Below are 17,376 nucleotides of genomic sequence, written 5' to 3' on the forward strand. Positions count from 1 at the left end.
GGCTTTATAGGGAGTTTCAAACTTTGGGGCTCCGCGACTCGCGGCCCATTTTTTCTTCAAACTCCGCGAGTCGCGGAGTTTGTAAATACAGCTCACTCCTTTTGGAGTCTTTCTTGCCGACGGATTTTTATAATTTATATAATATATAAATAATTATAAGAATTATTTAAATATTATATTATATTTATGTGCATAGTTGACTTGTAATTTTTAGTCCGTTGCGTCGAGCGTTGAGAGTTGACTCTGGTCCCGGTTCCGGATTTTTGAACGTCCTTGCGTACAATTTAATATCTTGTACTTTGCGTTTTGAATCTTGTACTCTTGTAATTTCGAGACGTTTCTTATCAATAATTGGAACCTCTTTGATTGTATTTTGTACTTTTGAGCTTTTGGTCGTTTGCGTCTTCAATTCGTCGAATCTGTCTTTTGTCTTCACCTTTTATTATTTAAACGAATATCACTTTTAAATAGAACAATTGCAACTAAAAGCTTGTCTTTCTTGAGGAATAATGCTATGAAATATATGTTCGTTTTTAGCATTATCATATATACCAATAGAAATCTGCAATTATTTGTGTAATATGTCATCCATGACCTAATCAATTTAATATGTCATCCATGACTTAATACATTTTAACTTATTCTAGATATTTTCACTAAAAACCAAATTTATAAGCTTATAAATAAGGACCGTTTTAACTCATTTTTACTCCACATTTTCTTAAACTAAAAACACACACTTGAATGCTCTCATATCATACTTCAATCTCAGCAAATTTCCTCTTCATAATCTAGGTAAAATACTTCTCAAAATCCTTGTTCAATTCCTTGTATAGTTGCTATCTTATTATGCTTATAAAACTTGTAAAAACTAGAACTTGTTTTGGTGAACACCAAGCTTGTTTGAAAACTAAGTTAATCCTTCTAACTTAACTCTAATAACACTTATTTATATGTATTATGATGTTATATTAAGTTAATATAAGAACTTATAACTTGTACATATGAAGAACACCTTGAAACTTAATATATATCATTTAATCTCCATTCGGTAAAAAGCGGGCTGTTTTGGATTGGGAATTAAAAACCTATCTTAGACTTTGAGTTCGAGGCTAAGACTTTGGAAATATGTTAATATATGTAAATAAGACTTCCAGTATTTTTTTCATGATTTTAGACAAAGTGGAAGTATTTTATCAAAAATCATATATTGGGTGGATGTCGGGATTTTTCCAAATCTGTCCACCAACACAAAAAGAGGGTAAAGATCTAAATATTACTACTTGGGCTGAACTTTTCGAATTGTTTTTGTAAAATTTACTTCCTAAGGAATTCATAGCACTTTGATTCACTTTAAACGGAGTCGTAATGAATATTTGGCGAGCAAAACAAAATCTGCTAAAATTAACGTTGTATGGATGAAATTTATATTTTAAAAACTATATTAACCATATCCTTGCTAACTTATCCTATATCCTATATATATTTGGACATTTTATCATTAGTGTAACAAAATATTATAATCTTGGTTAATTTCGAGATTGTATATATATAATAATCTTGGTACATTCCATGACAATAAGTATACAATACGTTTTGATAAATCCTAAGACAATAAGTATACAATACGTTTTGATAAATTCTAAGATAATACGTATTCAATACATCTATGGGTTGATGCATAGACAATACGTATACAATATGTCGTGGGGTAATTCTAAGATTATATATATATACCGATTATTGGATTGTTGGACATTTCGGACTATTTTGGACTACTAACAAAGGACTACTAACATAAAAATGTTAAAAATTAATATATAAGTATTCTATGAGCTTGTTTTATTTTTTTCACATGTCGTATTATTATCTGAATCATTATTATTGTTATAGGTTCGTGAATCCAAGGACGACAGGCATATTTTTAATAAGTTGAAAACTTATTATTAATATACTTTTACTACCGTGAGTATATAGTCCCATTTTTAAACTCTAAAATATTTTGGGATGAGAATACATGCATTTTATGTTTTACGCTATGGACACAAGTACTTAAAATATATTCTACGCTGAGTTGTACCACCTTGCATATCTTCCCTAATAGCTTGGTAACTAATATATACATGTTGTAAGAACATGTAATGCGCGAATCCTATTGATAGATCTATCGGGTTTGACAACCCTAACCAGGCTAGTCGCTCTAGTATCGTAAACGGTTGCATAGTACTTCGTTTTTACTACACTTGGTACAGTGTAGGGAGATTTCATAATAAAGGGAATATGCTACATTTATGGTTAAGTATGGTTACCGAAGCGCTCAACAACTTATACAATACTTTTATACACTTACGAGTGTACATATATTTATAACTATGAAATCTTGTGGTCTATATTTATATCGATGCTAAACCTATATATCTCACCAACCTTTGTGTTGACTGTTTAAGCATGTTTATTCTCAGGTCCTTAAGAAAGTCTTCCGCTGTTGCATTATCTGAGCAAGCTGTGCATGGAGTCTCATGCTTTTGTTTAAATAAAATGTTGCGTTCAATAAAACCTTTGTCATGTATTATATTCGACTGTTATGTCACATGTGTAGTATTTGGAAACCGATGTATCATGGGGGTTAATTCTTAAAAAATCGCCCAATTGTTTAAAACATGCATTATGTATAATAATGGTGTGCTTTTCATGAAACAAATGCAATATTTTCTAAAATGTATCATATAGAGGTCAAATACCTCGCTATGGGACCAATGAATAACGTAATGCGTTTATAGTAATATGGACGGGTCGTTTCACACTCCTCAAAATTTTGGGACGAAATTTTCTTTAACAGGTGAGTAATGTAACAACCCGGCTTTTTTGACTTGCTTTTGTGCTTTGTGCTTTCACGAAACTACGTATATGTGCGTACTGAGCTAGTTTATGCTCTGGAATCTTATTTAATGATTAATTACTTTCATTAATACCTTACAACGTGCTATTAAGTGTGTAATCACTTAACTTGATCCCCGAATGCTTTTACGACCGTTGGTGTCACTTGACGTTTGAAACGAGCTATGTACTTAGTACACGTTTAACTTTGGTCATAATCAGAATATTATGACTACGTAATACTAATTGTTATTTTATAATAAAAATTACTTAGGTTTTTGGATGCTTAATTACGCTTAGTAATTTACTAGAACACACTAGTTAGTCTTGTTGGACTTTCTACCTTGTTGGACCTTAGCCCACCCTACACTAGCTAGTGGACTATTTAATTAGTTCAATTGTAATAAGTTAGTGACCCATAATAATGAAAGACAAATGCTCATTTATTAGAGGGAACATACTAGTATTTTTGTTAAGCATTATCCTTAATGTTGCATGAGATCCTAACATAAGCACCAACTTTAGACAGACATTAACCAAAAAGTAAAAATTGGTCACCCCTTGTCCCCTCCCAAAGGCTACGGTTTTGGAGTCTCCCCACCACCCTCATTTCCTATAAATACCAAGCTATTTCCTCACAATTCACATTTGCTCTCATTTACAAATTACACACACTTACTCTCTAATTCTCTCTCTAGTCTTTCTCACTATAAAAAATGTAAGTTTTAAATTTTCTTCTTCTTCTTCTTTTCTTCTTCATAAAGTCAACATCATCATCATCATTTTATGGATCTAGCTTTTATCTTTTGATCTTGTTATATCTTATAGATTCAAACTTGGGTATGAATCCTTCAAGAACATGAAAGATTCAAGCTTTCTAGCTTGAAATCTTCATTTACTTGTTAGATATAGCTCGTAATTTCTTTGTTTTGTTATAAAGATCAAAACTTGTGTTTATGATCTTCATGTATCTTAAAGATCCAAGCTTTATGCTTCAAGATCTTCAAGAACACTAAAGATCCAAGCTTTCTAGCTTAGAGTTTCATTATTATGTTAAAGATCTTAGCTTTTTAGCTTATGGTCTCATTATTTTCATTATTTTGTTAAAGATCTTAGCTTTCTAGCTTATGGTCTCATTAATCTTGTAAAGATCCAAGCTTTCTAGCTTAGGGTTTTCTTAATACTTTAGATCTAAGTTATTATTGTAGATCTCACTTACTTGGAACCTTTTTGTGTTTGTTGTGATGATAAAGATCAAGTCTTCATCATCACATATGATATAGTGTAACAACACAACCCATACGCAATCGAAATATGCGAAATAAAAAAAAATATTTTTGTACAGCATAGTGGCGCGGCGCGCCATAAGCCTGCGCAGCGCGCCAAATCGGCCTGTCCAACTTTTTCCTTTTTGCGAAAAAGATCGCCCACTTCCCGACATAATTAGATGAAACGCTTTTAACAACAAGTTCCAATATGTAAAACTAACACGATTCAATCATAAAATAAGTTTTACAAAGTGGGGCCCACATCGGCTGTTTTACGAGTTTCATACAAAAGTTTGAGTTTCAACCACATTAAGTTTAAATACCAAACGACACTACGAGCATGGTGTTTGGGGCTAAACTATCCAAGCCTCGGTCAAACTTCAAAAGCTAACCCATCCAAAAAGCGTCCCCCAACAACAAGCGGGATCTCTAATCCAAGATAATGCCCTTACCCTTGTCCACAACCGAACCTATAAAAAGGTAAACAACGAGAGGGTAAGCAAATCTTAGTGAATGCAATAATTATATACATACATATATAATATATCTACTTGCAAACACTTACACGCATACCGTATACATGCTAGCAAACACAATTAGCTTATCGTCATAAATACAAGCTATAACCTCCAATAACCAATCTAGCATAACAATAGCATTTTTAACTTGAACAAATATAATATGCTTACACTACAACACAATAACCATGGTTAACCAATCGAACGAGGGAACGGTGTTTAAAGACCGTCGGAGTTCATAACAACCATTAGTGCACTTAACACTTCGTACACTAACCCCACGGGTGGCATCTTAACACTTCGATACTTCACCCCGGGTGGCGTCTTAACACGTCGACACTTCACCCCGAGTGGTGTCTTAACACTTCGACACTTCACTCTTCATTTTACTTGAGGTGGCATCTTAACACGTCGATACTTCACCTCGAGTGGTGCCTTAACACATCGGCACTTCACCCGTTATTCTCTTGGAGTGGCATCTTAGCACGTCGATGCTTCACTCCCGAGTGGCGTCTTAACACATCGACACTTCACCCGTTATTCTCTTGGAGTGGCATCTTAGCACATTGATGCTTCACTCCCGAGTGGCGTCTTAACATGTGATGACCCGTCCTAATCCACCTGGACGAATTCATCAACATCTAGTCCCATTGCGAGGTACTGATCTAAATATGCCATGAATGACTCCAAGTAATATCTTTAAAATGAGCAAATGCACAGCGAAAGATTTCTTTCATACCTGATAATAAACATGCTTAAAAGTGTCATCCAAAAGGTTGGTGAGTTCATAGGTTTATCATAACAATCATTTCAATATATTAATAGACCACAAGATTTTCGTTTACATAAACGTTTTAATAAAAATATTCTAAGTGGTTGAGCACTTGGTAACCATACTTAACATTTAATCAACGTCGCATATTCCCTTTATTATGAAATCTCACTACACTGTACCAAGTGAAGTCACTGAAACGAAGTACTTTGCAATCGTTGAATACTGGTCGTCCAGTCCGGTTGGGGTTGTCAGGTCCGATAGATCTATCAACAGGATTTGCGTTTACAATACCGCATGTAAATGGTAGTTACCAAGCTACAGGGAAGTATGCCAGTGGTACAACTCAATGTAGAATATATTTTAAGTACTTATGTCTATTTCGTAAAGCATTCATAAAAGCAGCGCATGTATTCTCAGCCCAAAAATATATATTGCAAAAGCAATTAAAAAGGGAGCAAATGAAACTCACAATACTGTATTTCGTAGCAATAATGCAAATGATGGCACTGAACAAGTGCAGGGTTGACCTCGGATTCACGAACCTATATCAATTATATATATTAAAACATATAATCGTAATCGATCAAATTTATGTATTATTAGTGAATTAATTGTTATTTTAATTATGTGTTTCATTAATAACCTAATTCATTACATTTATTAATATTTATTATAAAAATATTAATAGAGTTATGTTATATGTAGTAAATATATTTTTATATAACTAATAGTTATTTGATAAAATAATATTGATAGTAATAGTAAATAAAACCTGTTTTATTTTACAACAATAATAATAATAGTTATTATGATAATAATATTGATAATATAAAAATAATAACATTAATGTCAAAATAATAATAATGATAGTAATAATAATAATAATAATTTTGATAAAAATGGTAAATTTTTTTCTAATAATGATAATAATAATAAAAATGATACTTTTAACTAAAAGGAAAGTCTTCAATAAAAATGATACTAATAATAATAATAATAATAATAATAATAATAATAATAATAATAATAATAATAATAATAATAATAATAATAATAATAAAAATAATAATAATAATGAGTAATAAGTAAACTACCTTAAAGAAGTAGTCCTTAAAAAAAATGCCCAAGTCCGAGTTTGAACCCGCGACGTCCCGCTAACCCGATAACATCCTTAACCATATTTACTATTATCGTTATTTCACATATCATTAATGAATCAATCATCCTCATTTCCTAATTCTAACCATCATCATTATTTAACACTCGTTACTTAATCATCATCTTTATCTAATCTATCTTGCCCTCATCATCGATTACATACATCATCCATATATCACGTTTCATGTAATATCAACATCATCATTAGCATAGCCTAATTATCATCTAATCATTCCATCATTTACGACCATAATACCATTGACAACCACCACCATGACATCATAATCAAATCATCATCCTCGTTATCATCTTTTATTATCAACAACCTCATCATCATCTAATCTGTTATTATTTTACCCCACATAAAATCATGATCATAATAACTATCATAATCTCATCATCTTCTTAATCATTATAAACATCATAATCGTTATCATTATATCCGTTTTTATCATTAAACCCTCGTTGTTTATTATACCTCATAATAGTCCAACCTGGGTTACAGTCCACTAACAAAACACGGCCCACTTATAAATTCGCAAACCATGGCAGCCCAATTTACAAAACAAGCCCACTAGAACTAACATCAATCCATGATACCTAAGTTAAATAAAAAAAAAATTCGTGGGAATTAGGATTCCAGCTATTATCTACTTGCCGACACCTCCACTTAATATCTGTCGGCAGTTTAATCGATTTTAAACAGAAACAATTCATCATCTTTTTCGCTACTATTCATCATCTTCCTAAATGGGTTTCAATGTTTTAGGGTTTGTGAAGGTGTCGGTTGTGGTGGGTTTCGAATATAACGGTGTTCAAGTTTGATGATAGATTGAGCGGTAGCAACAAACAACCATGGTGATGCTTGGTTTTTGGGTTGTAAGTAAGACGAAACAGGAGGAATTGAAACAGAAACCAAGATCAAAACAAAAGGGTTTCATATATATGTGTGATGGGTTCACTCAATTAATCACCGAAACAAACAGCAAGAAATTCGAGGGTGTGTTTGGTGTTGTGTTCGACCAGAAACAGAAGAGACTAGTCGCAGTTGCAGGTGGGTCTGTGTTCGTGTGTGTGTGTTTTGTAAACTACAACAGGAAGACATAATTGCAACATAGCATTAATGGTGGTAATCTATGGTTGTTGTTGCTCAATGAAAAAGAAATAGGAAAACAGGCGATTAAGTGGTGTTGGTGATGGCTGTTTGAGCAGGTCACGAAAAGAAGGGAGAGGGAAAGAAAAAAGTGGCAGGTGTATGGTGGTTTTGGTGTTGATTGATAATGGTAAATGGGTTGTCTAGTGGTTGTTTGGGTTCGTTAGCCATGTAAACAGGAACAAAATATAAAAAAAAATCAAACGTGGGTTTGTGATGGTTGTCCCGGGGTGTTCAAGGTGGCCGGTGGGTTTCATGAGGAAAAAGAAGCAAGATATACGAAATGGGTGTTGTGCTGTTTGCATTGAATCAAGAGGGCAGTGCTGGTATCGTGCAAAAGAAAGAAAGAAGGAAGGAAGAGAGAAGAGATGATGGTATGAGTGATTGCAAATCAGGATAGGTAAATATATATTCTCTATAATATGAGAATAAGTAGATACGATATATAATAGAGATTAGGTTAGGTGGATAGTGATTTAAAACAGGAAAAGAAGATAAGAGACAAAGAATGATGGTGTGGGGTTGATCATATAATAACGTGTATATAAATATATAATTATATGTCATGAAAGTCTAGCATAACACAGTAATCATATGCAATAATTTTGATGATTCAGTCACAGAATAATTTAGATCACAAATATATAATATAATAATAATTATATTTTCTGTAAGTGGTCAACAATAGAACAAATATAGTGACTAAATGACGACTCAAATAATCACGGGTGAATCAATCAAATGTGTCTTATTTGTGATTTAAATCACATAAAATAAATTATAATACTATAATGGCAATCCTAATCAGTGACACGAATCAGTTAATCGAATAGTAAGCAGCCACAATATTGGTAATCTTCTACTGACAGATTTAATGTATCATACTCCGTTGATTATTAGTGGCGGATAAAAGTCTATAATTTATATTACTCAGTTTCGGATCACCGTTTATAATATAAGTTTGAATTTAACTTGCTTAATATTGATCGAATGACAATTGAGTATTTCTGTCATTTCCTAAATGGATCACTATATGTATTTAATATTCTTTATACCTTTTAAATAATAGTTATTATATATTATTTTATTTTACATTATTAGTTCTAACAATTACATCATACAATATTTCAATTTATATATCAAATTCACATATTTAAATATATATGTATCTATATACAAATAGTGGTTCGTGAATCGTCGAGATTGGTCAAAGGAAAAATGCATTCATGTAAACTGTTCCAAAGTTTTTGAGACTCAACATTACAGACTTTGATTATCGAGTCAGAATTATGAAATCGTATCGTGAGTTTGGTTCAAAATTAGTCGAAATTTTCCGGGTCGTGACAGTACCTACCCGTTAAAGAAATTTCGTCCCGAAATTTGAGTGAGGTCGTCATGGCTAACAATAAAAATGTTTTTATAACGAATATGAGTTAATAATTAGAGTTTTATTATTATTGATTAATATAGATAAAACGATTCGATCATGTGAAGTTTACGAGTGAAGCTATCACAAAAGAGTGAAAAGTTTCTTCTTAACTTTTGACGTAGTCACGGTGGATTTCCAGAATTCAAGGAATTTAAGGAAATCTTCTAATCAGAAAGGAAATGTAATAACGCGATTTATTAGCAACTGTTGGATATATGGAAGAACATAAATGTCAAAGGAAATATTTCCGTGATATGCTTAGAGCTTAAGTAGAATGTAAGAGTCGTTTAACATGGCACATGATGATGGTATTGTCTGTGAATCATCACATTCCATTAGAAATTCAGCATGACTTACTGTAATATAACCACGTTGGCCTGACGTCATTATATTATACTAACTCATGCTTCAATTCTCAACACTTCTCTAGGAAATCATTCATAATTTAAACTAGATTGTTACAGAATATATAAACTAAATCAGTTTCTTTTATGATGGAATATAGATAGCATGAAGAGATAAATAATTTCAGACAAGAATGGCTGTGAATGTATCCTCAGGAATATCGAAGATATTTATGATGATATTTTGAAATTTCTAAGTTCGAAGGTTGATGAAGAAAAGTTTTTCGCAAGATTTTAACATGACTTTGGAGCAAGATATTCTCTAAAGATTTCATCGGATCCAGAATTACCTGAATTCTTTGAATATAGGGTTTGGTCCTTGTATTTGTCCTTGATCTCCTTCATAGTTAGCTCAATCCGTTTTTCAGTACCAAATTTTCTATCGAGCGTTCCCAACACTCCATTCTTTATCATCAAAGTCTTGGCCATTTAGGCCATCTACAATTTTACTGTTTCCTCTGCATTTAATGCAGCCATATCTGAATCGTCAGTTATCAATCCGAGGTGGTTTCAAGATAACTGTGTTCTTAGATGATTAAAAGCTGATGGTAATATGATGGAATATAAAAGGTTCCCCGGTAACAATAAAGAGCACGCATATATATCATAGTTATAATAAAGTTATTTTCGAACGAAGAGTCGAAGTTAACTTGCTGGAGCCGTGACAAATTCGGCTAATTTGGAAAGAGATTGCAAAGTTATTTTCGGTAATAGTAACGCTAAAGGAATTAGCTCAGCTACGCGTTAAACATTTATTCAGTTTTCGAGAGTTTTTCAGGCGTAATACTATATGTATAAATCTTTTCTTCCGCAATTGGTTTATCCTCTTGATTGAGGTGTTTTCAAGAATCGGAAAAGGTTTGAACGCAGATTGTAATCGTCGAGATACAAATGAGGTTTAAGATGAAATCAAATGGCAAACTTGAAGAAATGTTTAGTTTCATATGTTATAATCAATATTTTAATTCATTTTAATTATCCAATATTTTTAGTCCACAGTCGATAGTCCACAGTTAACAGTCCAGTAATTTATATATAGTTTAATATATAATATTCGAATTAATTAATACGTATCGTGACCCGTGTACATGTCTCAGACTCGATCACAACACAAACTATATATATTATTGTAGAATCAACCTCAACCCTGTATAGCTAACTCCAGCATTACTGCATATAGAGTGTCTATGGTTATTCCAAATAATATATATAGATGCGTCGATATGATATGTCAAAACCTTGTATACGTGTCCCGATATTTAAAGTGCGTAAAATAAATAGCAGAAACTAAATGACGATAAATAAAATTGCGAGAACTTAAAATTGCGATAAATAAAATGCGATAAATAAATTGTGATAAATAAATTGCGATAAATAAAAGGTAATATGGAATTAACAATTAGCTAGGAACAGTTAGCTAGGATTTTGTTAGCGTGGATTCTTAACAAGATTTCTCATAGTTAATTTGTTTGTTTCTAACAGATTTTATTTTGTCCAATGTTTTCTTCATTATGCCATTTGTTGGATTCTGATAGGTAAAAATCCGAATATGAAATTGAGTAAAAATGGTTATTCTGTGATGAACGGATACGTATATCTGTGGATGTAAGTAGGATAGTAAATGACTGTTGAATCAGATTGAAAGAATGTACCGTGTAACTTATTAATGTGAAATCTAAATATTCCTCGGGTATTACCTACCCGTTAAAATATTTTCACCATTAACAGTTTGTACAAAAGAATTTTTAATTACAATCTTTATGAAAATATACTTACATATATATTTTCTTCAGACGTAGTCATGGATTTAATGAGTTAATACAATATTAAACTCATATGATTTACGGTTAGAACATGAGTACATAATCTCTAAAACATTAGGGATTACATAATTGCCGTGTCGGACGAAGATAAATGAGGTAGAACGATACATGGAACGATGATTATACTCGAGGTACTGATTGTGATGTTGAGGCGTGTGTTGTTGTGGTTTGTGTTGTTGCTGGTGGTACAGTTGATGTCATTGATGTTGTTGAAGCTGGTACATTTTGCACCATATTTTCCAAGGCTACAACTCGGGCGCGAAACTTGTTGACTTCTGCTATTACTCCGGGATGATTGTCGGTTCAGACGAGCGAATGAATAAGATCTAGAATCTGAGATAGTATATAATTGTGACGAGATACTCTGGAAATGAGGGTGAAAATGGTGTTTCGGACTGATTCGCCGGTAAGTGTTTCAGGTTCATTGCCAAGAGGGAAATTTGGTTGGAAGAAAGGAATTGCCTTCTTCTCGTCTCCATCGGTTAAGTCAACTACGAAGCCATCAGATGAATTGGGGATGGATGATTGGTTGATTCATTCTGGTGACACTGTTTTCGGAGCTTAGGTGAAACTCCATATCGGAATAGCTGTCGGAATAACTATCGAAATAGCTATTGAAATCTGAGGGACTCGAACTGGTTGAGGGATTCATCTCGTACGATCAGATGAAGTATTTTCGATAAGAAATAGATTATAGGATGTAGATTAGTACCCTGCAATACATAATTTACATATGCATATATAATACTAAAATCCCATAAGTTACGGAGGAATCTACGAAAGCTGTCAGGCAAAGGTAACAATAACATATACGCTAAGATATGAATTTATCTATACACAGTCTATGCAATAGAGGTTGTGACGCCCCATACAAAATCATCGTGTACGGTACATCAACAACAGGATCATTACAAGGTCAAACACTATATGTTGTTTGAAAACCAGTTTTGCATTCATGAATGGATAACGTTTTACAAAAGATGAATAGGAAACATTAACATGAGTACATGATACTAAGGTCATTACAAAGATATTGTTTTAAAAATAACATAAGTTGGGAATGCAAAGTAAAAGTTTCATGCTTGAGACATCTCTAAGTAATGCAGCGGAAGTCTAACACAGCAAGTCTGTAACAGCAAGTCTATACACCGAGACTAGAACAGCAAGGCTAACAGCAGAAGCAACAACGTCTAAACACCTGAGAAATACATGCTTAAAAAGTTAATACGAATGTTGGTGAGCTATAGTTTGTTTGTATTCAGTAATGTAATGTAGGCCACGAGATTTCAGTGTTTCAAACAAGCGTTTCAAATCAGTAATTCAAATCAGTATGATAAAGTATATGTATAACCGTGGGCACCCGGTAACTAGACTTAACGTTTATAACCCCCTGAAAGTACACTTGGCGAGTGCGTATGTTCACAAAGTATTAAACACTCGTTAAATGCTAGTGCGACTAGCCCGAGTGGGGATGTCAAACCCTATGGATCCATATCTAAGATTCGCGTTCACCGGTTCAAAAACCAATGACTAAACGTTACCGAGCTAAAGGGAATGTTTCTGCCGTTGTATAACCCACACATATATAAGTTTAAGTACTCGTGCCTAGTATGTAAAACATAAAATCCGCATGTATTCTCAGTTCCCAAAATAAGTTAAAGTAAAAAGGGAATGCTATAACTCACAGTGATAAAAGCGGTAAAGTCGGTAATGAAAGTACGCAAGTAGTAAGTCGGTCCGAAAGGTCGCCAACCTAAATCAAGGGTTACTAGGTCAGTAGGTTGTTTTTATAAATTCTAATAGTGCATAAAGTAAGTTTAAGTGTCATCATCATCATCATCATTCATCATCATAAAAGCTAAGTAAGTTCGACAAGAATAGAGATCGAAACAATAGGCTGACTTCGGTCAGCTGCTGCGACCTCTACGTAAATCGAAAATATGGATAGTCAGTGGTTATGGCTCCGTATGTGAGTCCCCTAACCGCTGACCAATTTTCAGAACCTAACTCATCTTTGTTTGACCGTGGCGACGGTTTAAGTGCGAGTAGGTCAGAAATTTCAGCACAACGTTAATAGGGTGTAGTGACTCTCGGAGGGCCATAAATCCTAAACCGTAACTCGGATTAAGATGAGGCATAAACGGAAAATCATCTACTCGAACCGAAATAACTGAAAATCAACTTTCCAGTAGCCCAGGTGGTTTGATCAGATACGAAAATGAGTGGACAAGTGCTCCAGTGAGGTTCTTGGTGCTTGATGCTCATCATGGTTCTCATCCTTGATGCTGTAGCTTCAAGTGTACAACTCGTTGATGGTTTAGCATCACTTTTGACCAAGATTCTACCATCAATACACAATATGTTAAGACCAAGTGGTAACACAACTCATTTAAGAGTCTTAGATGGATGATGAACCAAGGTTACATCATATCCTTAGTCTTAACACAATTACAAGTCCTATTTACAAACAAAGTTACAAAATTTACATCAATCAAACAAGTATGAACATGATCCAAGTCAAAAGAGGTGATGGAACCCTAAGCTAGAGAGCTTGGATCCCTTTCACACAATTTATAAGGTCACAAAGCTAGAAAGCTTGAACCTTTAGTGTTCTTGAAGATCTTGAAGCATAAAGCTTGGATCTTTAAGATATATGAAGATAACAAACAAAAGTTTGAATCTTTATCACAAAATAACAAGATTAAAGTAAAAGAAAGATGAATCTACAAAGTTGGTGAAGATTCAAAGCTAGAAAGCTTGAATCTTCCATGTTCTTGAAAGATTCATGCTTGAATCAACAAGATATAAGCAAGATCAAAGCTAAAAGGAACTTTGATCTCCATAATATGATGATGATGGCCACGAAAATGAAAGGAAAAAAAGAAGAAAAAAAAGACTTACAAACAATACTAGAAAGGAAAGAAAGAAAGAACAAGTGTGTGTGAAAACCAAATGAGCAAGTGATTTGAATGAGAGGTAAATGGCTAGTATTTATAAGCAAGGAATTTGACAAGGATTGATGACATGGACAAGGGCTAGTATTTATAAGCAAGGAATTTGACAAGGATTGATGACATGGACAAGGGCTAGTATTTATAAGCAAGGAATTTGACAAGGATTGATGACATGGACAAGGGCTAGTATTTATAAGAAAGGAATTTGAAAAGGATTGATGACATGGACAAGGGCTAATTAATTGGGTCACTAGCTAGAGTAGGGTGGGCTTGAGCCCAACAAGGTAGAAAGTCCAACAAGACTAACTATTGTGCATAATTAAATTACTACGCGTAATTAAGCATCCAAAAACTCAGGTAATTATTATTATAAAATAATAATTAATATTTCGCAGTCATAATATTCCGATTATGACAAAAGTTAAACGTGCGCGCAAGTTCGCGGTTTATTCGAAACGTCAAATAACACTAATGGTTATAAAGGCTTCCAATGATCAAGTTATGTATCCTACGTACTCTAAGGCACGTTTTAACATATAAATGGAAGTAAACCACTTAAATCAAGTTTCCAGAGTATAAAGTAACACAGTACGCACAAATACGCTGTTTCGCAAAAACACAAGGCACAAAAGCAAGTCGAAAAAGCCGGGTCGTTACATTACCCACCTGTTAATGGAAATTTCGTCCCAAAATTTGAGGAGTGACAAAAAAAAATGGTACCGTATTTAAATAAGAAGTAGCGTATCAAAGTTCCGAAAGATTCGTGGGCTAAAAAGTGAGCTATTTACCTTGAAAGGTACTCTGGCGTATAAAAGTAAGAATAGGTATATGCTATTAATTAAGTCTCTTAGGAGATCAATAAATTGATTTCATTTCTGGTTAACATGAGTATGTTGTCTGAATATATCCACAAAAGAAAAGATGATGTTTTTAGCCTTACAGGCATCTTTAGTAAGCTGGATGCATGAAATACATCATGAATGTTACTAAACTCATCTAAAACATTGAGCGCTTATGTCGCAATACAAAGCTGATAGGTAGGATGGAAAACATGGTGATCATAACCATGTGATTTGATGTCTGGATAGTGTTAGCCACGGATTTTACTAACCCCTTGATTTCTGAAAGAGACCATAGGCATAAAGAACTCGATATTTAAGAACGTTTCATTTGACTATATGAATTGAAACTTTTGCTGAAAGTGAATAATCGGACTTATATGCAATGCAAGCCATAATTATCTATAGTGCCTTCAGGACGGTCTGAACGAACAATGAAGGATATCACCCAGTTTACCATACTACAGGTGAACTTATCCTTAGATGGAATGAAAGAACAGTTCCATAATGTAACTTTATCCTTTCAGTTACATGTTGAAGTTAGGGTTAACATTAACTAGAACAACATATAGTTGCAACCAACGAGGAAAGGAATGTGTAGAGTAACCATATTCGTATTACAGATGTTTTAAGCAGTCCCTTCCAAGAGGATAACAAGATTCATAGATTCCTAAAGTATGTTACTTTACATTTCCGAAAGAGAATCGCACGAAAGGTGTGATCTTTGAACCAGGGTGAACTCTTCGAGCGGTTTGTTCTGAATTTATCCTTATACTTAAGGAGATGCGAGGACAAGAAGATACGTAGACCCTTGGTCGTAAAGAACGGTTTACTCTAAGTGAAAAGAATCTCAAAACGATTCCTTGTACCTCAACCTACTAATTCATAGATATGATTTTTACGAGGATGTTGCGATTAGCCGTGAAATATTGAGAATAGAAACCCACCTAGTGCCCTTCCTATAATGGGGTGACCATTGAGTGTACCTCAGAAAACTGATTTATCGGCCCGCGATTTTGCCATGTTTAACCTTAAAAGGAACATTTTTCGAGTACAAAGACTTCCTAACAAATTTTTTTTTTATAAATCTGCCACCCAAAGTGGCTCAGGCATTTTTAACAAGGATTTTAATAGTAAGCTTCATCCCTAACGGAGGGAGAGAAGAAGTGTGATCCCTACATGGTGTAGTCTAATACGGAAACCTTTAATAAAATCAACCGAGGAAGTTTTGAAAAACCTTTAAACGTTTGATGCGACAACATAAATGGAACGAAGTTCTTGGTAAATTTAGAAGTATGTATAACGAGTACCATTTGCACAAAATTATTTGACTTAAAACAACTCAATAAAGGAGCGATTTTTAATCATCTTGAAGGTATAACTTAGTATGTACTAACCCAAAATAAGTAAGGGTAAATTTATACATATATGATTTTATAAATCGCGTAAGTGATAGAAAAGTTTTTAGTACTTTCATTTGTCCATAACTCTCGTGAGCACTGCACAAATAAGCAACGTGTAAATCATCGTGTAAAAATTTTGATAAAAATAGTTTTTCGTATTTCAGAGGTTACGAGTTGAAAAAGGTCGAGTGAAAAATCTTTGAATCATCGGTTGACATGTTACTAGGTAATGAAAACTAATGAATTAAATGTAGTTTTGATGATTATCCGAACTTAAGTCTTTGGCCCAAAAATGTTTACGTGCGAAGCCGTTGCTAAAAAGTGAGGTATGAAGGATAGAGCATGAGGATGAGAAGTTAATCGCTTCTTGACTTTGCAGAATGCCACACAGGTTATGGCTAATATTAAAGTCAGAATACTAATGATGTTAATATCGCTAGATGAGAATTTCCTTGGAATAGGTCAGGACTTTGAGTTATGTAAGATGGAGCATCGCTCCGACAGGTGTGAAGAATAAGATCCCTGGGGTAACGCAGTAATTTTAAATGGTTTAAGTGTTTGTGGATGCCCGAAGGCTCTGCATGACGTGGTAGTAAGTGCCTTCATCACATACACACACATGAATCTCTTAGTTTCGACAGTTGTCTGTCTTCATGATGACTTAGATACGAATAAGCAACGAAAAATTTTATATTGACAAGCAACGAAAATTTTATAGAATTCATTTAAGGTGACGATGTAAGAAAAGAAATTAAGTTCTTAGCAAACTAGGGTT

The sequence above is a fragment of the Rutidosis leptorrhynchoides genome, chromosome 4 (assembly GCF_046630445.1).
Source record: "Rutidosis leptorrhynchoides isolate AG116_Rl617_1_P2 chromosome 4, CSIRO_AGI_Rlap_v1, whole genome shotgun sequence".
NCBI lineage: Eukaryota > Viridiplantae > Streptophyta > Magnoliopsida > Asterales > Asteraceae > Rutidosis > Rutidosis leptorrhynchoides.